General features: G+C 36.8%; 1 protein-coding gene and 1 long non-coding RNA gene across 27 annotated transcripts in view; one reads left to right on the top strand and one right to left on the bottom strand.

Moving 5' to 3' along the window:
* Nucleotides 1-26,573, top strand: part of LOC140664093 (protein muscleblind) — a 378,997-nt gene that overhangs the window by 41,544 nt on the left and 310,880 nt on the right. The window lies entirely within an intron of this gene.
* The window catches only part of LOC140664096 (uncharacterized), a 241,066-nt gene that overhangs the window by 48,991 nt on the left and 165,502 nt on the right, over nt 1-26,573 (bottom strand). The window lies entirely within an intron of this gene.

Raw genomic sequence — 26,573 nt, 5'->3', positions numbered from 1 at the left:
TTCTTTCGAATCTTCCGCTACGTCTTTGTGGATTTGACAGGTTTATGTTGGCGAGAGTAGAATTTAAGTCGACAAATCTCCGCGAAAGACACAATGCTATTTAAACAGGAACATCTTTATTCTTCCTTCGAGTACTTGTGCGCTCAAAAGCAATATCTCGGCTCTCGGATGAAGAGTGACTTCTTTAAATACATCAGTGTGAACTTTTCACACATGTTTTATTTCTATGTCATTTCTTGATCAGTTCTTCCTTAACGTTATTGCTGGATAAATATTTTGACTTTCACCCACTTTGGGTATGTTTTTAAAAAATACACGTATATTTTTTTTCTTTTCATACATTTTGATGCAACTTCAAAGATTGAAACTGCCTCATAAAATTGACGTCTTTGCATTTGATTTCGTTCAAATACGATTAAAAATATACATAATTGTGAAGTGTATATATAACATAAAAAGAGAGAGGCACTTTATAATAAAAGAATAAAACTATACATTTATATATTTTTTCAAAACTTGAGATTTAAAAAATGTTTAAATATTTAAAAAAATTATATTTTTTCGAAAAATGCGTAGCTATTAAATATATTTAATGGCAAAATTTTTATAAGAGCACTTAACATCTCGGTATATTTTTTTTTTCAGTCTTGTCCGATAAATTTTTTCCATTAACATATCTTCATCTTCTTATCCCCCGAAAGTGTGGATGAAATTGTGCGACGAATTCACCGAATATCCTTTTGCAATATCGATTTCTTTACCATCCTCTTCCACCGAGTTCTCCTTTGAACCTTTGCGTCATTTTGCCTTTGAACACGCTAGACTCGTTGGTATTTCCAACTAGAACTATCCGCGAAGAGTTTTCTCTCTTCCCCTTCGTTTCTTCCGCTTGATGCTGGATTTTCGCGCTTCCTTTGTGTCAGCATGTACCGATCGCAATTTCTTATTCTACCATTCACAATCAACAGTTAAGCCTCAAGAATTTCTCCCTATATTGATTCATTTTTCGTGTCATTTTCTTGTCAACGAAAACAAATTCTGATTTTAACAAAATGTTGACCGTAGGTTGACTCGAGGAATTAAATAATCTCTTATTTTTTAACTGTAATTGAGCGAAAAGCACAGGTTAAGCGGATTTACAGAGAAAATATAATATTATTATGATAAGATCATTAGAATTTTGTTGAAATGTATACAGCGTCTCATCTTGTTCGAAATATTATGTACCTTTCTTTTACTCTCCCTTTATCCGTTTTGGTTCTTTCTTTCTAAAGCTGATGCGACAACGTTCTTTCTTTCACGGTGATATCGATTCTTTTTTTCTATATATTGTTACAAACAACGCATAACTTTGCTTTGCTTCTTTTTTGCATTCCCGTTCCTCTGTCTTCTCTCGCTGTCTTTGAGCAGTGGATCGGAGAACGTAGTAATCCCAAAAATACGGCTTCCTCTTCCTACTTTCTGCGTCGACAGTGGAAAAATACCGATATAGGATTCCACGGCGCTCTCTCTGCCTCCGTCCAAAATACAATATAGTTTCCCGTGCGAATTCTAGTCTGCTCATTTTAATTCCGCACCATTTTCTTCTTCGTCGTCATATTTGCATCTCGGTAAAGCTAGACGCCAAATTCACATAGCCGTGAATTATCTCCGGAGCAATTCAAGACAACGTGACCTTGCGGGATACATTAATCTGCGAGATAGAATTCACTCTCGCTCTCCCTAGATCTCCTTTTTATTCATCTTATTTATCCCTCTCTTTTTTTTTTCATTTTCTGTTTTTCAGCTTCAATTTGTAAAGTTGAGGAGACAATATAATTGTGAATATGCCGAATAATACAAATATCGAGAATATAATAATTTATTTACGCGATGTGACGATTCTCAAAATTTAATCCGCATAGACATAAAATATAATATCGATGCAGATAAAGAAAATGATGCAACACATCTCAAATATGTGATTATATATATATATATATATATATATATATATATATATATATAGATATGTGTGCCAGAAAAATTTATTCAGAAATTTTATATCATTTTTATATACTTATGTACATGTAAACAAAATGTTAAAAAACAATATAAAAATAACACATTTTATATTCCTAACAATATAAATCACATTAAATATCCAACATATTTAATATCGGTTATATAGAAATCACACGAGATAAGTGTGGAAAAGGAGAATTTAATTAATTATAATTAGCGCTAATAAATTAATACATTGAAATTCACACAAAGTAAATCCACAAATCAAATCAAATCGAGTATTTTACAATATTGATTGATACATTAAAATTGATGAATCTATATGCCGTTATTTCTCGTATTTAATGATATTCAAGCGTAACATTAGCGCGACAGCTGCAAAAATATTCATGTACGCGCAATTTAAGAATTATTAAGACTAAAATCTCTCTCTCTTTTTCTCTTTGTCTCGTTTCGTTTGTATGACAACCACCGCATAGTGAGCATTCTGTAGGACGGAAGTGGAGACGGGGGTGGATATAACGTCCTGTGGTATTCCATCATTACGGTATGCAAATTCCCGCATACGGCTGAATTTTATCCGAGTAATCTGCCATGGCGTATAATTCGGAAATTCAGACCCCGCCGCCACGTCGGTCGTGCCAACGAAACGTAATTAATGCATTGTTAATCCAGTATCTCTCACCGTGCGTCAAGCCGTGCGGGGATAAAAGAGGAAGAAGAGAGAGAGAGAGAGAGAGAGAGAGAGACGAGGAGGCGGCAAGGAAACAAGAGCGAAAATAAAATACCCGAAAATCACCAACGAGTTTTCGCGCTTCCTACCTTGCTCTCGAGTGCGTGCTCGTAGTGAATACAAGTCTCTTTTTTTTTTTCCTCTCTCTCTCTTTCTCTCTTTTTCTTTCTCTCACTTGCTGGTAATCAACGGGAAATTCGCGACGCATTACATGCGCGCACACGAGAGAGCGGCGCGATTCGGCGATTTCGCACCGATAAGGCAGTGAATTATTCTCCACTTCGTGCTTTATCGAGTGCGACGAACGCGCAAGCTTGCGCATCGCCGACGAGAACCGGTTACACTAATTCGTAAAATATCGTCGCTTAGCTTGAGCAGAAGCGAATCTTTAATCATAAAAGAATATACATTTTATACATATATATATATATATATATATGCGATTGCACAATTTAACGCGAGAGTCGGTCAACTAAGCTTTTTGTGGAGAATAAGATTTTCGATGCGTCATAGATTGATCGAGTAGGGTAATCTGTTAAAAAGTTTTTCTTTCGACTTCAAACTTTTGTAAGATGAAATTGACCGATCATTTTATAGCAAGCTCCCTCTCCACTTCTCCACCGTATTTTTCGTTAGTCTTTATTCTACGTAATACATAACAATAAAATTATCATCGCTCACAAATTCAACTTGCAATGCAGTTACCATCTTTCTGTGACGCGATTAAATACATGCGAAGAAGAAAAGAGCACAAACAGGTGTCTGGCGATTTCATCTTCGCTCGTCAGATGGCTGCAATTAAATTTAACGACTTTTCGTGCGCATCCAACTTTACTTCTTCTCCCTTCGGACTTTCAAGTATCTACATTTAGTTCGTGAGCGTGGTGCCGCAGTTCTAATTATTTGCCGCGCAGTCCGTAATTCCTACCATTTTTATCGTGGAATTCCCAGTGTTCATATAATCTTTCATACTTCATCGCAACTTTCCCGCTGCGACGCGAATAGAGAGAAAGAGAGATGAAGAGAGAGAGAGAGAGAGAGAACATTGATGAATAAACTATAAATCTTAACATTTAAAATTCAGTACACGTGAATTTATTGTAGATCGCTTGTAAAAAATGCTAAGGTGATGATAAAACTCCAATGTAACGATGATTGTTTCATCTGACGATAAATTATATATTTTTTAATTGTTTAACTCTATATTATTTTTTTTCTAGAAATACGTTTTACATGAGATATCTTATCCAAGAATATAACCGAGCGTAAAACTTATAGATCGTTTAATTGAATTGTTTCGGATATCTCACATTTTAATACGGCTATAAGAAATAGTTTAGTTGATTATATGAATGATAACGTTTTTTTCTAAAATTGAAATTTTAATTGTATACAATGTTTTACACATATTTATATTTGCATATTTGTGTATACAATATCGCATTATTTTTGAATACTTTGTTACTTGTGCTTTACAGAAAATATTTCACATGTATACATTGTGTATCAAGAATTTTGGAAAATATAGAAGAAAAAATAAAAGAAAGAGAGAGATGAAGAGAGAAAGGAAGCGCGGGAAAAATATATATCATCTAAAGCCGAAATGGAAAAATTGGAATTCGAGAGCGAAATTTAAACGTCCGTGTCGATGTGTGTGACTTGGATTGCAATCGATTGTAGTATGACACGAATTTTTTTTGTATTTCACGTCAAATTCCAATCCGCGATCACATTCCTGTCTTGAGAATTAACAGGTACGCATTCTCGCCGCAAGATTGCTATTTCGGATTTCACTATGACACTGTGAAAAAAATAGCGCACGTTCGAAGGTGGTTACGACAGTGGTGCCGATTTGAATCGCGCGTTTTTAACAACGCGAGCGCGCGAAGAGAGGAGGGATACAAAATTCATCCTCGTGATTTAACGTTCAATCTTCTTAACGTGGTTTGAGGTCAGTCGCCAGTCATTAGTCTGGCGGCAACAGCATTCCGTATATATATATATATATATATATATATGTATGTGTGTGTGTGTGCACTCGCTCTCGGGAGTGGACCTTCTCCACCTCCGTTCTCGGCGCGCGCACACGCGTCCATCTAAATTAGCCTCTTCAATCACAGTACAATGGTTACACACTGTGAGAGCAGCTTTTCAGAGCCAACCGGCATCTGCACGCTGGATCTCTGGTGCAAGTTTCCTATTGGCTGTTTACTATCGGCCAGGTCGGACACCACGCAACTGTCCCGCAACTGGCAAGCGGCCAGTTAAAGTCGACAAAGTCGAGCCCGTATGACGTTGCCCATTTCTTTCTTTTCGATCGCTTATTACAAAAAAAAAAAAAAAAAAAAAAAAGATGGCGCGGTTTTTCGTGGGTACGTTCGTTGGAAGGATCAAACGAGGCGATTCGCTCGTTACGACCTCGTAAGTCATGCGTAATGTTCGCTTATCGTATCTGTGCAGTCGTGCGATAGTCCTGCGTTTCTCGTTTGTCTAATAATGAATCGTATACTTGAGTTCGCATCTGTAGGTGAAGCATAGCTACTTAAAACTTCTTGTTGATAAAGAAGCAACACTGCATGTAGGTATTGTAGATGCTCTAAATTTATATAGAAGTTTGGTGGATTTACTAAGCACCATTTGTTCTACATTTCTGAGGCAGATTATAATGACAATGTTATACATTGAATATAAGAGAGAAATATAATAAATTAAAATACATTTGAAATTTTTTTTGAGTACCAAAAATATATTTAAAAATACGTATTTTATACGACAATTTAATATGCAAAACACATAAATGCGAATAATAATATCAATATTTTTTTTACACGAGATTACGTCAGTTTCTAAAAATAAAATGCACATTAATCGTTTAATCGAATGCTTGTTTGAATAGAATTTTTGCTGTGAAAGCAATTTTATATTGGATTTATGTGTAGTTGTAAATATAGGAAATGTAAGAAATAAATATTGTTTCCCGATCAATTAAAGACTGGTTAGAAACTTTTTTTTTAGATCTAGTATTTTTCCAACTTTTTACACGGTTATCGATAAAGATATTGCAGTACAAGCGATGTTTAACAAAGTCAATACTTCGTATTTTATGACCAGTAGTCATTATTTTATGATCTATTACAGGATTAAAGATATTTTGCAGCGCTACCTTGCATTCGAGAAATTTTGTTGAAAATGTGTACATTTACGCGCGCGATATTTCCTAGTAAGCAGTAAATCGGAGTACCTCGAAAGTACGTATTCTCGGAGATGCTCTTTTAGAAAGTCTAACGAGGATATAAAGTTATAATAGCATACCGCGCAACTTAACTCGCAATCATTAAACAAGTCAACTCACAGAATATTCGTCCAGTCTTCCTTAAAGCGCTTTTGTGAAAATTTTGTAGCTGCAATTATAACAATAGAATATATTAACTGAATGTGTATGTGCTATTCCAGAATAATGTTACTGTAACATCGCTAATTTAATTCTATGAAATTTTGTGACGAGGAATATTCATCAATCAGAGGACTGACAATTTTTTTGAAAATGCAACGTCATCTCAATGGCATAGATATATTGCTTACACGTCATATTTTTAAATTTGATGTTTTTTTTTTTTTTCTTGTAACATGTATATATAAGCTTTAATGCTTAACAAAATATGTTATCATTAGAAGAGATTATAGAAGAGATTTTATGCTCGAGATACGCATATCACACACATATTGAAAATATAATATATATTTATTTTATAGTTTGTAATTTTTTTTCTTATTTTATTCTATTTAAAAAATGATTGAAATAATTTGTTCCATTTCTTTGAATTATTATAATTAGTGTAATGTTTTTATAATTCATTTATAAATTATACTTGTAATATAATTACCATGTATTTTTTTTTAAGAGATAAATAAGAGATAATTCACGTTGCGTAGACATAGATAATGTAACAGATATCATTCGTGCGAACTTCCGGTGTCGTGTAAAACTCCTTTATTATCCCGCTTTATTTCGACGAAGCGTTGGTGTAAGTCGTCAGATCCTTCAAACGTTTTCGGATAAAACCTGCGGATCGCAGAAAGATTTACAGAAAGCGAATGACGCCGACGCGATAACCTAAGCTAGGTCGAACATCGATATTATCCGTGAGCCGTATTTCGCCGATAACGAAAAAAAGTTTGCGGAAGATACGGGAGAACACATATACGCGGATATATGGCTGCGGCGAGTGCTTGCCGCTTCGGCAATCCGCTTCGGATTCGCGGCCACCCACGCGTGGTCTCCATAGGAAACTTTTCGGATGCGCGTAAACCGCCCGATCGGATTAAAATAGATGCCGGCCGGTCGTATTTAGAGCGGCTAGAGTTTCTCCAGGCCGAGCGAAGATAGATGCGGGCTAGCTCGCTATTACCGTCGCTATTAATGCCGGCTTATGCCGCGACATAGAACAACGTCGTCGCAGTAACGATCGCTTTTCGTTCCCGCAATTATACATGTACGATATTGTACAAGACAAATATCACTGTAACGATAATGTAATATTTTTAAATGAAATTTGACACTTTTTTTGCGGAAGTTGCCTACACTTCATTGTGGGAACATAAAAAATTTTAACAGAGTTGAATTGAACGTCAGAGAAATTAATAAATAAAAGGATTTTACTCTATTCATTTTTTGAGCGCCTGTTTTATACATTATAATAAAGTCTCTATTTTTAATTTATTTTGAGAAAGAAAAATTTGCGAAAATATATGTTAAAAATTGATTTATTGAAAAGATTATTCAATAATAATTTATCGGATTTAATAATATTTTTGCACAAATCTTATTTTGTCTAGTTATCTAATTTTGTAATGTTCTTTTCGAGTCTTAAAGAAACCTGTAAAAAGAAGCAGACAACAGTAATACGTTGCTGTTACGCTAACCGATTGTTGTCGGAGAAACTAGAGTTATTCAAAGACCACGAAATTGTACAACTGCCGTCGTACACTGTGAAAATTAATTAATTAATCTTTATCAGAGATGAGATTTGTACTCGTTACATTGCTTTGTTCATTGCTAGTAGCAGGTGACAGTAGGACAGAGGTTTGTTCGCTCGGACGAACGTAAGACGAACAACCTGAGTCGGGTCCGTCGGGTTTATGGCTACGTCGGGGTTAAAATGGGAGACCACCTGTCTCTCAGCATTGCGCAACATCGGTACCCCGAGGCACCACACGGGTCCATATTATATAGTTCGTTGCTCTTCGGCCGCTTAACCCCTTCGTGCTCGGCGTATTCTTTCCGATGCAAACCAGTTTTGGGCAATTTATGTCGTTATTATAACATCGATTCTATATTATTCCCTTGCATTATTCCCTTTTTTGAGATTGTAGCTTGCCTGCTAAAAATTATTACAGCAAACGAAGTGTATTACATATGTCTCGGGAAAAAAAAAGAAAAGTAATACTTGTATCAAAGAGCTTATAATTTGTGTATGTTTTATGTTAATTTTATAAAATATATCTAAATTTTGCGCGCTTTATCAGATATCTATAAAAGAAGATATTAAAAAGTTTGTGTAAAAAAAAGAAACAATTTTACTTCATGCTGGGTTGATTTTTCATTTATTTTCTTGTTCACGTGCAATAAAAATTCCAGGACTATTTGGGAAGTTGATTGCGAATGTGGGAAGATACTAGAAAACTTTAATTTGTAGCTTGTTGTAGCAGAATTACTTGTACCAGAAAATTCCTGTGAAAATTAAAGCACCTTAGAGAAAAAGTCAATAAATTCGCTTTCCTTAAACCTCAAGCAATCGTGTTTGAAAAAGTAGCGTAATCGGTTTGTGAAAAATATTTTCTGTGTTTAAGAGCACAAATCAAGATATCCTAGTTTTTGTAGAAAACAAAATTGATGTTTTTAAATGTTTATTACAAATCGTAATATGATAAAAAATTAATAAAAATGATAATAAAATGTCGTTTTATGATAAAAAATGATTATACCAAGATAATAATCATTTCTAGTTCATTTTTAATAACTTTTTTGTTACCAAATTTTAGACTAATTTTTGCTTGAAACCTTATTTTTCTCAAACGTTAAATATATATATAATAGACGTATTCTTTATTGAGAAATCTATTTTATAGAGTGTATTATTATGTGGAATCTTACGTCGATCTGCGTGCCTTAGTTACTTATATCTTCATTTTCAAAACAAAAAAAAAGATGATTGTTTAAGTTTTACGTTTTTTTCCCCCTTAGGATGAAATAGTAATTATGGTATGCTTTACGTCCGAGTGTATAAAAAGACATTTAAAAGAGATTTGGCTTTCGTCGTGCCTGGCATGCGGAATATTTATGCGGATCGCTAGTTTATACTCCGGCGAAATTCTTCAGTAAACCGCAAATTAAGTTAAGTCGCGTTTAAGAGCAACTCGGGAAGGTGACGCGTTTCATCGCTTTAAGAAGCGTAAAACTGTATCGTTAAAACGTGACGTTGAAACGTTGACATCGATATACTATTCTCTTCCGCGAAGGTTCTATCACGTGTATTCATTTTACTATATTTTATTAGGTCGTGAATCACGTCTATATACGCGGTACTACGTTAAATCCGATTAACTTCTAAGGTTTAGCGACAATCGATATTTCTATACATAGACCTGCCGAGTAGTCGATGAGCAAGTAAATATTCGCAAACGAGGGTACATAGTTTATATATTTTTTTTTGATCGATTTTAAGTTAACAATATTTATCTTGAATTATAAACAAGGAAAATTAGTCATTTCTGTTTTGTTATAATTTATTATTGATTGTTATATGCATTTTATTAAACATTTTTATGAAAATATAATCAATATATTTATTTGAAATAGAAATTTTTAGTTTAATTATTATTTTATATTAAAGACTATTGCTCGGAGAATTTTTTCATTTTTGTCAAATATTTATATAAAGTGGATTAAATGCTCTTTACTTTTACAGCGAAACACTATATCACTTGTTTTTAAAATTTTTTTTAATTTTCACATTTTTCCAAGCATTATTGCAAGAAACTACTATAACTATTCTGAATGTCTAAAGAAAAGAAACAGAGCAGATCGATCATAAATTGGCCATTTGATTGGTTAAAAGATTCAGTCGTTCTATAACTTTTTGATCAGAAAGCTATTGATAGCTCGATACTGTTGAAGAGAAATCCGACCTGAATCTATAGGTATAGGTCGCCCCAACTGACCCTACCGAAATCCTCTCACAATAGCAAACATGAGGATTTTATTAACCTGAATAAGGGGGGTGGTAAAGAGTTGGGGCTATGTGACAATTTCGACGCGTATTGGCTCGCGACCTTAATTTCCGGTGTTTTCACTTTCACCGTCTCTCTCTCTCTCTCTCTCTCTCTCTTTTTCTACCATTTTTTCCCGTGCAGAAAGAGCTGCGGTAGACCCGCGACGAGGCGAGAACGGTTGGAGGGCTATTTTATTACCTCCATGGAGAAGAGTACCCCGGCACCGAGAGGGAGAGTGTCTAAAGAGAATAGGAAAGGATGGTGGTGCGGTGTACTATAATTCTTAATTTGAACGATTAGAGCAACGCGTGAGCGCGCCATTGTCGCGTCGTCGTCGCGTCGTCTTCCTGAATATACATGGCATTTCTCGAGGACGACGACGACGACGACGACGATGACGTCGTCGTCGTCGTCGTCTGTATTTCTCTTTACTTTAATAAACGAGTCCGCGCGTTTCGCTTCGTCGCCTGTTCGCGTTTATTTTAAAAGGAAAGTTTGCGAGCGGCCGTGTGACAATTTTCGTGCCGTAAATACGTATACGGGAACGAGCTCGTTGCCACCCCTCCTCGCAACATCTCTCCCCTTTTCCACCCTGTGCTCGTGCATTATTCCACTCGCCGTAAACGTCGACGCGAACGACGCGTAAACTCGTAATTTTTCGCCTCGGTAGTCTTGCTACAGATCTTTCTCTCTTCGAGAGAGGGAGTGTCTCTTCGCGGGGAGCAGAAACGCAGAAAGTATGAATGACCGATGAGGGGCGGATAAATTTCCGATGGAAACTCGAAACTCTCGCACTTCTTGTCGGCGAGAAGAACAGAGGCGAAGTGAAATCCTTTTTCGATAATAGCTCTTCTTCGTGATCCCCTGAAATACTTTAAACGTCTCCGTTTTTCCCACCGCGTTCTCTCTTTCTTTTCTTCTCCTTTTTTTTTCTAACGTCCTTCCCCCTCGAGGAATCAGACTGCAGGCGCACGATACGGCGATTCGATATCGTGGAGTATCTTTGTACGGTCGAAGCGATTCCGAGATCCTTTGAATTTCGTCTTTCGATATCGGACGCGATGGTCAAAGTCGTGTACATCGTAAAGTAGTATCGATCTGTTTCATGGAAAACTTTTATTCTGTCGCGGAAGACCTACTTTCCAATATTTCAATATATCGTATACATCTTATAGTTTTTCTACGTAAGGGATGTTTTGCCAGTAAAAAAAAGAATCAGTCTCGTCCCTAACCCATCGGAAATACATAAAAACAGATATATTGGACAATATTATTTTTAGAATTGTCTCAACTTTGATATTTGAATTAAATTATTAAATTATTGTTAGTTTTTCTTGTTCTGAAACAAGATCTGTATTTTGACAGAATTATTTTATTTTCGATAAAAAAAAAAAATTAACACCACTTTTTCAGTTTAAAGACGAAAATCTATTCTATTGTCTTAATTTTTCTTAATTATATGATTTGCGACGTCAAATAGAATTATTTATGAACATTTGTATTCATATATTAAAAAACAAAAATATATTTATAAATTTTAACTATACATTTGTATTTTTAGGATTTTCAGTTTATTGTCTATATCTTTAAAAAAACATAACATAAAATTTCTGTCTTGAAAGAGTTGAAGTTTAATTTCCAAAGTTCGCGTGAAGACACTCAATTTATGTTTTACGCGTGAAACGATACCGATGCTTTAACGTTAATTCGGTCCGTGTTCTCGAGTCCTCTGTGGACTTAATTAAAAATTAAATGAGTCCTCCGGGACTGTCGCGTCCACCGAATTTTGTCGACGTTCCCCGCTTCCAGCTCCATAAAGCTGAGAGACAATGCGTGCCTCTGCAAACGAATGGTGTATGCGAAGTTCCATCTATTTGAAGTCTCGAACGACATGTAACTACGTATATATATATGTATAAATCGTTCACGCTTACTGCGTATTGTGTCACATCGAATGGGATCAATTCCAAGGTATATACCATATATGTCCCCCCTCGAATTGTCACGTGCGATGAAAAAACGATGGACCACTATTCCGATCATATCTTTGATATTCTCTCACGAAGATCGAAACGTTATATCTTCTCTTGTTTTGTTTAGTACGGATATAGTGTTTCATTTCGATTAATTCGACTTTTCTTTAATCTCACTTTTATTGATAATTTTAATGATAAATATTTTATGTTTATGTAAAATCAAATTATTTAACGAAAAATTGGTGACGCGTAACTATGGAACATTATGAATTTTAATGAGATATCTAAATTCTTGATTAGGCACTTCTTATAGAAATAAACGAAAAAAAGTAGCTATATGAAAATCAATGTGTTTACGGTTCTTTATCGCTATCACATTTGCATATATCGATCTTTTTTTTAGTTGATTACTCTGTTTTGTATTAAGTATAGTATTAATATTAATTTATTATTGCATATGATATTTTCTTTTATATTAACCTTGACAATATTGTAGAAAATGCATAAAAATTCGAATTATTTTTCGTCAAAATTTAAGAAAGTCGTTTAATTGCGACAATCATATTGGAATATATATTGGATGTGTATATATAACATAAAATATATACGTGTAATATAAAACCGCACTTCTCTTTTCAACTTTTATATTATTTAATTCATTTGTCATCAAAGAACAATTTTGATCACGTAATTTATACAGTTGCCTCGCGGAATGTAAAATCAAACCTACAGTATTCTACGCGCAATGGCATCTCTCTGAGCCAAACGTATGACCTATTTATACTATCCATATCTATGCGAATCTGATTGCGACAGAGAGGCAGCGACGGAGGCGATAGATTACCCTGCATCTTCAGCGAATGTTTCCGCACGTGATTACAAAGCGAAACGTTAAACAGAGTCAAGGCGAGAAATCAATTGTACGAGTCTTTCATTTTTTTTTTTTTTTTTTGTTTTTCTCGATCGCACAGAGCATATGACGAAATATTTTTCTTTTTTTTTTTTTTGTACTCTATCATCCACTCCGAGAGCAGTCTATTTTTTTGATTTTATCGATCGTTCGCGGACATGCTGCCTCGCAGTGTAACAAATCGCTCTCTTTGTTCCGACGAGCGGAAATATCTTGACGGATTCTTCACGTTACTCGTTACTAGTAGAATATTTGTGGTATTTTTTGGTAGAAATTCTGTATCGCGTATTGCGCGATGAATTTTGGTAACTCTCAATTTTTAACGCCGTGCTTTCATAAGGTGCAGTGAATTGCAAAGCGATTTTCTCGGGCGACTGATTTCGGATGTAGGTGTATACTACTTGATAAGTGAGCGATGCAGAGCGCAAATATAAAGCGAAATTTATAAATTGTACATTTCATAAATTTTAAAGTTAAAGTGAGTTTATTACAGAAAGAGAGTTTTTCATTTTTATTCTGAATTCTAGTTCCAACATTAATATTCATAAATTTATACTACTTTAATGTAGTTAAAATTAAGTAAATATATATGTATACAAAGTTTATCAAATTTTACTCGTCAGTTAAAATGTTAAAATATTTTAGTTTCTATGATATTAAAACTGTTTACTGTCCCTTGCTAATATATAGAAGCATTTGATATATCTCGCAATTTACTAAAAATAATTTTGAATATATTTAGTGAAGATTGAAATAGATATTTTGCGAGGGGGTTCAAGCGATTTTCTGTTATATTATAAACCGGTATTGAATCGTATCGGATGCACAGCTGATTAAATACGAGTGAACTGTTTCTATCGCGTCCTCCCTCTTGAACGAAGTTGTGCTGTAACGTGACGTATAATCTCGCTCTCGTATTAGTGCGGCGTCGATTGGTTTCACGGTGAAAGGATCTCGTGCCAGTCTGCTTGAGATAATGTCAGATATCCAAAAGTTTGTTGCGCACGACAGCGACTATCCCCGGATGTTTCGGAAAGCGTCGCCGCCACGTTGTTGCAGATTCGCGTCGTCTTCGCCGCCGCCGCCGCCGCCGCCGTCATCTCGCGCAATTTTGCCGCGTAACTGCACGCAAGTTTCGTCGATATTGTCTCGAGTCAGTAACCCGTAAGCGACAGGAAATTATTAGGTCAGATAAGCGTGTAAATATGCCTGGCGCATAAGAGGGGACGGGATAAAACGTGCGCTTCTCGAAAGCCTCGAGTATACATATAATGCGAGTTGGCGAGATAACCAGCCTGTTCGGATCGTTGGTGATAAATTTTGGGCATCGACGTTTCCATCTAATGAATATTGATGTGATATTGGCGATATAACTGCAAGACTGCGTGCCGAAGCGTCGATAGTCACCACTCGATGTGTAAATGAAAAATAGATATCGGCGTCATCGATTATTCCTTTCGCGACTATCGATAATTTTATATGGGACTGATATATATCATGTTATGCAATGATCTCTTAAATACACAATATATCTGAATATTGCATAAGCGATATTATATTGTGTATTTTTGTAGAAAGAAATAGCGATATTTTTAAATATCTGCATTAATGTCTTTGAACTGTCAACGAAAAAAGTTTATTAATGTATTGAGTAATAAAAACGGATATAATAAAAGTTTTTATCTTTAGCCATAATTTTGTTAAAAAACCATCATTTGTTACGTCTCATTAATTTTGAATGTTAAATATCTTAATTTTAAAATTAGAAATAATACTTTTAAAGAAATCTTTAATGTTTCAATAAAAATTACTTGAAATTAATTAAGCGAACTTTTATATTGATTCGTTGCAAAGTCTTTGAATTAGATGCCATAACATGTTTATTCTTTCATGTAAAGTTATGCAAAAAATTTTTTAAATAAAATTGAATTCTACCAACAATTCTTTCCATCCAATTCGACGATTAAATTTTATAGATTAACGCGTCTGGCGTTGTAGACAGTAGAAAAAATATGTGTGTAAACGATCGTCTAGGACACAAATGGAATCGTCTTTTGTCTGGCACTGATGTTACGCGCGTTCTTTCATCCCCCAGGCGCGCTCTTTTTGTAGCACTCGTATTATTCTTTACTCCTTGCGGTCGAGGAGTGTTGAGAAGTTCTCGGCGGAATCAAATTTCCGTAAGATGCAGCCGAACACAAGGATGGAAAAGTTCCGAAAGGTTTGTCTTAGAACGAAAGATCCTTTTTGGTTTCTCCGACGTTTACTGACAGCGGTCGGTTTCACTCTTCCCGAGGATAGAATCGAGTCCGTTGTTTTACGCGTCGAAAGCGCGAACTTTCGAATTAAATCATGAGCGTAACGAATATAAATACTACAATCGGTTTCGGATAGAACCCGTCATCTTGGTAATTTTATACACTCTCAATTTTGTGGAGGGAAATTAGCGACCTTTATTTCCCTTTTGTATATGTCGAATGACATTGGTTAATGGATTCCCGGATGGCATTTTCGCCGCTTCCTTCGTTTCCGAATGCGAGAGGTACTCGAATATTTCATGAAACCTTCGTCGTGACTTTACTGCGAAATTATTTCGTGTTCGTCGATTGCGCGAAAGTTAGTCCGCGCGTTTTTCCACGTCATTGAAAATTTCTAGTAGTTGAAGCCGTTGCAGAATACAATCACGTTGAAGTTGCGTTGTAGTTGCAGCTGCTGATGTGAATACTGCATCGCCCTTACGACGTGTAGTAAACCCAATTTGTCTATGCTGTTTTACGATCGCGATTATCTATGGAAAGAAAATAGGATCTAAATCGGTTTTATAACTATCTTATTGACGTTGAAATTTTTACTAAAGTTGAGTCGAGAATTTTATTTGAAAATCATGAGAAAGAATATAGTTCTCAATATCAAATAATAAAACTATTTTACATCGCATTTACACTAAACTTGTCCAATTTGGGTTATAATTCTCGATTACCACGATTTAATTCGTCGGAAATAGTCCGTGGCCGTGAATTCTTCATCATTTCAACTCTGATATAAGAGTCTCGCTCGCGCGGTAAACTTGATCCATTCAGAGCGCGAATGGCGCCTTGGTGCTCTTCAGGCTGTAATCGTGCAAAAGAGACGGAAACAAAAGACCGGGGCAGTCGCGTGAAAAAGACGGAAGGTAGCGGAGGGTGAGAAAACACGAGTGCGGATCGAGCTCGAAAGCGGAGGGAGGCGTTTCGTCCGGAGGATTCTGGAGGTCGTGGGAGAGGTAGAGATCACGAAACTTCCGTATTCTGGAAGCTGTAGCTTGTTTCATGGGATAGAAAGAGAAAGAGAGAGAGAGAGAGAGAGAAAGACAGTAGACTTTCAAGAACCACCCCAGCCATTTTTAACCCTTAACTGCTCGTGCGCCGCCTGACAGACTCCGCATTTGTTTCATGTATATTTTACCGTTTTTGTCTTCACTTCTACTTTATAGCTCATTTCCTTACTTTAGTTAACTTACAACATCTGTGAATTTTACTGAATTGTCAACGCATATGATTATTCGCAAAATTAAAGTATAATAAAGAAATAAGTTTATATTTGGAAATGATTACTTTTTTCTAGTTTTTCAAGGGATAAAAATGACAAACGATTATGTGTCAGGGTCGCAAGATAGTGAAGAAATTATTGACTCATATATTTTTGCAGGAAGTTGTTCTTGTTGCCTTGATTTTTAGACAACTTAACTTTTCACCCTCATTCTTTCTGAGCTTTGAAATTTCGAATTATATGTCACACATGCAGTTATTTACAGCGCAAAATACAAAATATTCGAAGTTAGTGGCGGTGTGACGCTCGATAAATTTGCGACTCGATAGCTTTTCATTCTTCTTCCGCGTTGCAAAAAAGTAAAGAGAGAGAGAGAGAGAGGGTTCAAAGGGATGAAGGTGGACCTTCATCTTGAATGCTGCAGAAGAATCGCATTGTTCTTCGCTCGAAGTCGCTTGCCGCGGGACAGCCGTCCAATATATTCTCGTAACCGTGTTTAGCATAAGAGACATAGGAGACTATCGTGCGTCGCGCGCATTCGCGAAAAATTCGTTGAAAATTTCATCGGCGTCGCTACGGCGCCATTTGTTGCAACGGGCGCCATCGCCACCGCCGCCGGCGTCGCCGCTGCAGCTGCAGCTGCAGTGGCGGGCCGGGGTGAGTCACAGCTGCAGTCCCTGACTGCACTGCACTGCACTATACTCGGGGGCGACTCGGCACGAACGAACTGTACGTTTCGTCCGTGGGGGATTTAGGAGGTTTATGTCGCCGAGAGAAGATCGCGCGTAAAACTCTCCCGTATTCCGCCTCTTCCAGAATCTCCCTCGCTTATCCCAGTCTGCTGGACCGCCGAAGAGAAGGGTGCACAGCGGACCCGCACAGTTTCTATTTTTAATGGCGCGTAATAACATCGAGAGAGAGAGAGAGAGAGAGAGAGAGAGAGAAAATGTAGCTGCATTAACTGTAAATTTCGTGGCGAACTTTCGGCCTGCCAATAATTCGTTCCGAGGTCTGACAAACGCGGAATCCCTTGGCATCTAAATATCCGAGCCTGTCTCTCTTTAATATACATTTATGCGCGAGGTAACTTGGAATTTTGAAATAGTTGATTAAAATGCACAGTAGTAATAAATGTATTTAAATGGAAGAAAAAGAAAATTATACGCGAGCTATCTTAAATAATGGTAAAATAATGTAACAATTATCTATTAACTGGATATAATTGATATAAATGTTATATTATTTATTGTTTTACTATTAATATTCTTTTAAATTATGTGAATATATATTATTTATTTCTTTGTATTATTATACACACATTATTAAAAAGATCGAAAATTGAGAATTTATGCGAGGGGAATATGGAGGGTTCAAATTTTTACAACAAAAATGGACATTCAGATATTCCAGACACGTATCTACAAACTTGAAATTTATTTTGCTGTATTTCTTTGAAATTATATTCCATCTTGCCGTAAACAGAGTGCGCACGATCATAAAACCCCGAAGTGCTGTCGTTCTCCCTTCTCGCAGCGAGGCCTAGCGTGTGTCCCTGTAATTCTTCGTGTTGGAAAAAAATGCTTGTATGTGTTTTACTGCTTCGCGAGACACGTGCGTATTTATATACCGGGTGTACCCCTTGTAAGCGCCTTCAGCGCGAGACAATGGCTGCTCTGTTGTCGGGCGTGAGCGTGGTTACAGTTCCGACTGTACCTCTCTCCTCGATGATGTAACGTGCGAACGAAATGCTTCGTCCGCGGGGGATTTAGAAGGTTTATGTCGCCCAGAGAAAGATCTATTGGGAGGTTACGTCGCCGAGAGAAGATCTATTAGAAGGTTATGTCGCCTAGAGAGGATCCTTCGCGTTCTTCCTCCTGGAAACTCGCTCTTATCTCCCAGCCAGCGAGAAAGTGAGAAAAGCGCAGGAGGTGAATAGCGGGTTTAGAAAAATGTTTTTATTGTAATGATGTCGACGAGACAGTGTATATAGGACGTTTCGCTTTATAGCTTAAAGCAAGTGGGAATTGACAGCAAGAACAACGTCTAACGGGAAACTTTAAGTTTATTTAAGTTAACTGTATTTAAACAATATTGAAAACTCGTTTGTATAATAATTTGAAATTTTTTTTTATTTAGAAATTTTAAACTTTATTTCAGCATCTTTCTCTTAAATCTTTTTTTGCTGTGATTTTTTTACTTGATATATCAATATTATTTGTGATGCAATAGAAGTCAAGAATCTTATGTGGCAGAGGAAGTTTTGCATTATTAATTTCTCCAAATGTCTTTTGGCGTTGAAAAAACGTGGTAGAGTGAATAATCTAATTATCTTAATAAAACTTAATGAAAGAGATGAGAATCTATGCATTCGCTTTTGGGTAACAACTTTTTATTCCCATGATATGTCGACGTTTTATGCGGAAAGTTATCGGTTATGCTCACCGTTATGACACGAATCGCGAATAAAGTGGCGCGCTCGTCAGGCCGGCGAAAGGTGAGATCGAAGGACATTTGTGTGCATTAATCAATTTGTTTGCCCAGCGATAATTACAGTAATTGGAGCGACAATTACCGGTAAACGGACGATAACGGTGCAATCCGTTCGACAATAATGCACTCGGTCGGCCGGTCACAACTATTTGTTGGAGAGTTTCCCTTTACCGTCTCGCCTATTGTCCTCGTAGTCACGGAGACAGTTGGAGTTACGTCTCCAATTATTATCTCCCTCACCGCGATGCGTAATCCGTTAAATTGCAGCCGTCCATTCGCGCGCCAAAGCGACGCTGCGAATTGCTCGCGTATTTGTTTGTCTAGCCAGCTATGAGAACGGTTGCATACTTGTGTTGAAGGACGAAAAAACAAATTTAAGGTTCTTTATTTGCATTTTCAATCTCTAGATATATGGAACTTGCAAATTTTATTTATTTAGAAAAATATTCTCTTTTAGAAATGTAATACTGTAAATATATATTGCTTAATACTCGAGGAAAAATGCAGAAAATAATTTTTTGTACACGTAATAATTATTCATTTTTTTTTTTTTAAAGAAAAACGTATATTAAAAATTATAATTTATCGAGAAATAGGTAAATTGGATAGAAATTGATCAATTTTCTTGAAAGCATGCACAATTATTTTTTTTTTTTTTTATACGATTGTCAGCTATTGAGTCTTTCGATTAGATAATAGATCTTATGCAAGTGTGTCGAATTTTTATTTCCGAATATAAGAGGACAGGAGCAGGCTGAGAGAGTGCTCGAGCTCGAGGGTGTAATCCGTGTAACTCGTCGTCGAGCGATACACGTGTAAATCGAGCAAGCAAAATGCACGGTTACGACCCCGGAGCCACCGCATTTTCCGGAAACTTTTAATCAACAGCGGTGTAACGGAGAACTTTGCAGACTGTTTATGAAATCGTTCAACTGACGCAACTTCGAGGCATCAAATGTACAACGGACCGGAAGTTGCGACAAACTCTGAGATTAGACTTTAATTTTGATCATGCCGACGACCAATCCTATGAAATTCAATTTTTTCAGATATTGAATCTAATTTTAACATGTGATTTATCTGTAATATTTTTTTAAGATTTATTTTGCATATTTCTTACATTTGAATATATAAATATTTTAAAGCGCTCTGTTGGCGCGAGGGAAGGGAAGGGAATAAATATTATCATCAATGGAGTTTTGTGGTTTTACAACAATTCTTGCAACTGAATTCCATACATATATTATATATCCACAAAATGAATATCCTGTTTGAAGAAAAAAGGCAATCAAATTTCTTGATTTGCTCACATCTCCTTTTTTGCAATAATTTATTTATCTCCATTACACTGATCTCGAGTATATCTTCCGAGGGAGATGCATGATCGCCGAAAGTGCTGTTCCACGAACACCCTGTATTACCGCAGACGTTGTGGACTCGCGAGGAAACCGGTCTCGGAGCTCTTTCGGAGTCGTCGACTCGTGACCTTCGAAGCGCTAAGCAACAGCGATGCAGTTACCATGCAATATTGTGCTGCCCCCTCGTACATTGCCCAGGAATTCGTCTCTTGACCGATCTGTTCTCAACAAGGATATCGGGATCGATTTTCTTGCCGTTAATCTAAAGATTATGCAGGAGAGAGGCGACTAATATCCATTAAGTTTAACGATAGGAGAGTTTAAAATAAGAATTCTGAGAAATAAGAAACCTGATGTTTGAAAAAATGCCTTTTCACCGCGAAAAAAGCATATAATGTCAATGAATGCAGTGTGTGTATATAATGGAATTTTTTATCCGTGCACTCATCTTCAATGCACGAAAACTTGTGATTTAGTCAAAGGATGTTATTTTTAAATGTATTAATTTGCTTGAAATAGCGATCGCGAGTTTTCAGTGCGCAAAATCTATGATAGTACTTTATCAGTGTTATTCGATTTCATTCTATTTAATTGGATGATGTCACGTTGAAATCATGACACTGCGCAAAATGCGGTTCTGTGATTAATGTGACTCACCGTCACAACACGTAACAGTGTCGAAAGAAACGACGTCTCTTTTATCGTAGAAGGATTAATGAGATAAACAGACTTATTAGCACTATTGAGTGCGGGCGTGGCAATTTGCTTCATATATGTGCAAATTTTGCTGATACTGTACTGTGTGTGATGAAATATTAACATATTTCTTTTTTCAAAGTGCATAAAAGAAACTTAGCAGCGAGTCTCTAAGTCTCTAATAGGTTTAATAATTTTTCAAAGTATCCTGTCTTTCTCGGTGGAAAGGAGACATTTAGAGTCGAAAGATTTGTATTTCATAAACTTATTTAACATTTAAGGATAATTTACATCATAAATACGTACTAAAAGAAACTCACGTGCGTTAAGGAGTTCAACAAGAAAAATCGGCGGAAATAACGATTAAGAAGCAATCTTTCTGTCATAATCGCCGTTTGATCGTTTGAATCGAACCTCCGCCACGTGTTAAACGGCAAGAAAAAACTCGAGAGTTGCGATTAATGGGAGCAGTCAATGCTCTTCAAGACGAGCATGGAAAAATACTTCATACGATTCTCGTCGGGAGGAGGAATTTTTTGTTCCCGATAAAGTTCGACGAGGCTGGGCCGGCCAGGAACGAGACGAATATTTTTCACGATGGTCCTTGCCGATCTCTCGGTGGGAGGACCGGTTTTACAGTGGCTTAAATCCTGTTATATACTCCGCGCTTTCACGGCAGCAGCGACAACGGTGGCGGTCTTGTATGGTCATGCTGTTGTTTTCCCCTCCGTCTTTCCCTATGTTCTTTTCACAATTTTTATGTCTTTTTTGCTCTTTCTTTTCCTTTCCTTCCTGCAAACTCCCCCTCGGTTTCCGTTCTCTCGCGCACGCCCGGAAAGTTTTATCCTGAAAATGGAACGTCGTCATCGTCACGTGTATCGGCGCGTCGTAAAGACAGAATCGGCATGAAAAATTCCTCTCGCCGTCGATAACGAGCTATTGTCCATCTGGACCGAAATTCTAGAAGAAGAAGCGAGAGCGAACGGTTTTATGAGCGGGGCACGTAACGCGCGACTAAATATTTCTCAGCTGTGGATTTTCGTTAGTTTACTTTTCTTGACAAGCACACACGCTTGAAGGAAGGCTGTCTGTATATTGTAGTTTAAAAAAAAAAACGAGCCAAATTACAGAAAAATTATTCGCACATTCGTTGTCGTATATTCATGATTTTATTTGCTGTAGTAATATCATCTCATCGCTAAATTGCAATTGTCACCGATTTTTCAAATGTCAAATTATTCATACAAACGAAAGAGAAATAATTTATTCATTTCAATATGATTTCGTTCTATTGTGCATATTTTACTTGGGAAAGGTATCGCCCTTTAATTGAAACATTGCATTTTATTAATAAAAGAACGGTTCATAGCTCGAAGCTCAATATATTATTACTTTCATGTCTTTTACTTATCAAATTAAAACTGAATTGTTATTTAGCGATTGCTAGATCAAAAGCAAAAGAAATTAAAATTTCCGAGTTCTACTTATTGGAGCGAATATATATATGTATGTATGTATGTATGTATGTATGTATATAACTATTGTAACGTGATATTATTATTCCAGCAATCTCTCGCCACACAGTACGTGTAATATATCCGAGCGAATCACCACTGAAAATTTCACCATTGTGTTTAAATGCTCTTCGACGTTATTTCAACATAGTCTAACTGCGATCATTTGCTTCCGAAAATACTTCATTTACGGCGGATAAACCGACGGCTGTAAATCTCGCTTGTGCTGGAAAATTCAACGATGAATGTATATAAATAACGTTACGCCGAATTTCTCACGTAATCTTGTTTCCGCTGGTATTGTATGTTTTCGCACTAGATATGTTTCATATGTAGCCAAACTTTAGAGGTATTAAAAAGTAACGAAATCTCGAATCTTTACTTAAATCGGAGTCATGAGATTTATAAAAAATTCCGTATGATGTGACAGTGATTGCGATTGCGATTGCAATGTCACAGAATTCTTTAATCAAGCGTTATTCGATTTCATATTTCAATTCGCGATTGCAATCTCTTGTCGAATTTAGGTGTTTCCTTATGCAAGTTGCACGTGTACTTTCTCGCATATTCAACGACGAAGGTTGCGATGGGATGAGCCGTTGGTTCGGATTAAAGATTAAGAGTTACGGAGAGAGAAAGAGAGAGAGAGAGAGAGAGAGAGAGAGAGAGCTACGTAGGGGCCGAGGTCGTCTTCAGTGTAGGCGGAGGTTAATGGGTTTCGAGGACAACCGCGTGTTACACCGTGAGATCTGACGCTCTCCCGTCCGTCAAGAAGTAGACGGCCTTTGTCGAGCTCCTCGAGAGTTCGCGATACATGAAGAAAGATTTTCTTTCTTCGCGGTGACGTCGAGCGTTGAATTTAAATGGTCGTCTATATGGAATAGAAAAGCGTCTTGAGATTTTTTCGGCTCGAAATAACGAGACTCTTCGATACTGCCTGATGCATCGCGAATTACGAGAGAAACGACAATATATTGCAGTTTTTTTTCTTTCAATATTACACGTCGAAAAAACATCGTGTTGCGACCAAGTTGGCAAGAATATTTGATGTTTATTAAACAAGTACGGAACAATTGGAAAACAAAAATTCACAATTCATGCAAGAGATATCACAGTGCGCCGGTCTCCCCAATTTTAGAGAGGTTACCGACCCGACCGTGTTTCCAAATCGGATTTCGGCGCCGCCCGGGAAACACCCGGCGGCCATAAGAGAACGGAAATATCGTCCGTCGGAAGTAGGCCATGTCGGGAAATTAAAAGAACCTCTCGTTAGTATCCGCTCGGCTGGAGAATGACGTTTCCGCTGTGTCGTGACTAATTGCACCAATAATATACCGGGATTTTCAGATATAATTTCCTTGGTCTTGATATTTTCGAGTCAATTATTTTTAAGGCTTGATTAACGCTTATACAAGTCCTTGTGCATAAACTTTACTTTCATAATAATAGCTAAAAATTAGTAATAATAAATCATACATTTTAAAGTATCTAATACGTAATTATTTGGCGTGACGTGATACTATTACATTATTTTGCAATCATTTTTTTTTTTATGAGAGATGATGTAGTAAAGCAGCTGAATCAAAGACTTTTATTAATACTTTTATTTCATAAAAATCAGAGAAATATGAGATGCCTCTTTTTTCGCACGAGTTCATATATCAGCAACGTTATCGCAATGTTATACTTTTTGCAATCTATTTACAATATTGAAATATTAAATTTTTGCATTTTGTACTCTGCGAAATGTAGAAATGTGTCAATGTTTTATCTCGATTCCCGCGTATTAATTTTCAATGACGCTTATATAAGAACAATTAAATCGAAGTAATCTCTATCTGTGCCAGCGCGTCGCGTCACGATCTTGTACTTTGTGGCGGCAACGTTTAAAGAGCACCATTGTTTCTTCAGCCGTCTACAGGCATTCAGATTAAAATTGCTGCCTGCGCAAAGTATAAGCTTCCGCGAGGCAAACTGGCGCCCGCGCGTTTCGTTATAGATCGCTGAAGCGCGGTGCCAGTCTAAATATATGCACGCTCGGTTTACATCGGGCCGTTTGTGCCCTGTCGTGTGATTTTAGCATCGTTTCCCCCAAGAAATCAGTGACGCAATCACCGCCCGCTTCCGTCACATTACTGCGCTCCGATTTTACGATTCCACGCTCTCGTACGTCGTCGATCCTCCTATTTGTGATAATGATATGCTTCGAACCTTGTTGAGCGTTTCAAAATAGAAGACTTATTTTTCCAAGACCAAGTATTCTATCGTTAGGGACATATTATATAAAAGAAATAAAAGTTATCGCAAACAAAAAATCTTGTATATTTTTTTTCTACATATATGTATATATGTATGTATATACAGATAAACATATTTGTATACATATGCATATATTTGTATCTTTTTCTAAAAGATCAAAAGCCAAAAACTCATCAATTTTTACTACAGTTTTTCTCTTTTTTTTAACGGTTCATATTTCTCACATTTTTTAGAATTTTAGTTTATATTCTAAAATTATATTCCTAATATTTTCTTTTTTTAAGAATCGTGATTTTTCGTCAACAAATCAGCAAGTGATTGTTTCCAAGAGTCGTTTGAGAAAGATTTGGAAAAAGTTTCGAATGCATATCAATCGTACGTGCGATCTCTAAAGCGCTGTACCGTCGTTACGCCACGCTACAGCAAGCTCGTTTATCACCAAAATCCGATATGATTAATACGCCGCGCGCGCGATGCGACTATCGGTTCGTCGCGGCAGATGGATCGGTATCTAATCTATCACTATCGTGAGTCACACACAGCACTCTCTAAGTGCACATAGGGCGGACGTATGGCAGCTGCTGTAAACAATCCGACAGTGTGTGCTGCAAAGGGAATATGTAACCCCTCGCTGGATAAAAGTTTTCTGTCATTAAATGGGATTGGCAATTTTTGCCAGAGTCCGTCCGCGTTCGATGACTTACCAAACTACTAATTCATTACGCCAATTCCACTCAAAAAGTCATATTCTCTTTTATCGAAGTTTGCATCTATCAAAATCCAAGTCGATTACCGGCGCAGGTGCGACGAATGGTTATTGAATGTTCTCGACATGGTAACCATCAGCGATCGATGACCATCGGGACGCACGTTTAGAATATAAAGCACATGCATTATTACTTCCGACTACAAAATATACAATAAAGGAACATTTGAAGTTACGAATAATGTATTCAATTTGACTTGCATATGTATATGTATATATATATATATATTATATATGTACGTGTGTGTGTGTGTATATACGCGCACAACAAACAGAAATGTGTGTATATGTGTGTCTCGACAATTCCGGGATATATTCTATCGAATTCGTTACGTCATATGTTGGAGAACATGACAAAAAATATGCAAATTAATCGTGAATCCCGCTTGATTGTGCTCAGAATCCAGTTTACTGCGGTCACAACGTTTTTCGTTCCTTAATAATAATAAATCATACTCTCTATCATAAATATCTAATCATCATCATTGATATTCAAGATGTTTTCGTAAATTATCTAACAATTGCGAATTGATTATGCGAAACCTGTTTTAATTATTCCAAACGCCATTTATTTTCACAGAGTTTCTTTCGCTTCGATAGTTAATCGATCAGCATACGACCGCAGGCTGCTGATTATTCGTCATGATCCTCAGCTTGGGTGGTCCTTCCGCGAGACTGACCAACGAGAATCGAATAATGCATACACATACACACACGATGCAGTTTGCGATTCTCCTCATGCATGTGCGTGTCGATCGTTAAAAAGCAATACTCGGCTTCCCACGCCAAGAACTTGATGGCAGCAATGAATGATGGAAAGTGCGACAACAATGACGTATCTGGCTTCTCATACCCATTTTCCGCTTCTTCTTTCGTCACGTGAGCATCTCTCTGTGCGATTTTCCGCCGATAACATCTTATTCCACGAGGACGTTTATGATTCTTTAACGATCATCGATCCTTATACTCGTATGTTCGGAATCAAGCTTAGAGTTCGATGGAGAGAAAGCTTGTAATAGCACGTCCTCACAAGAGAGATTATTTCACACAGAAAGTTTTATTTGTGT

Source organism: Anoplolepis gracilipes, chromosome 3, assembly GCF_047496725.1.
Source record: "Anoplolepis gracilipes chromosome 3, ASM4749672v1, whole genome shotgun sequence".
Lineage (NCBI taxonomy): Eukaryota > Metazoa > Arthropoda > Insecta > Hymenoptera > Formicidae > Anoplolepis > Anoplolepis gracilipes.
Note: the sequence above shows the minus strand (reverse complement) of the source record. Positions and strands in the feature narration are given on the sequence as shown.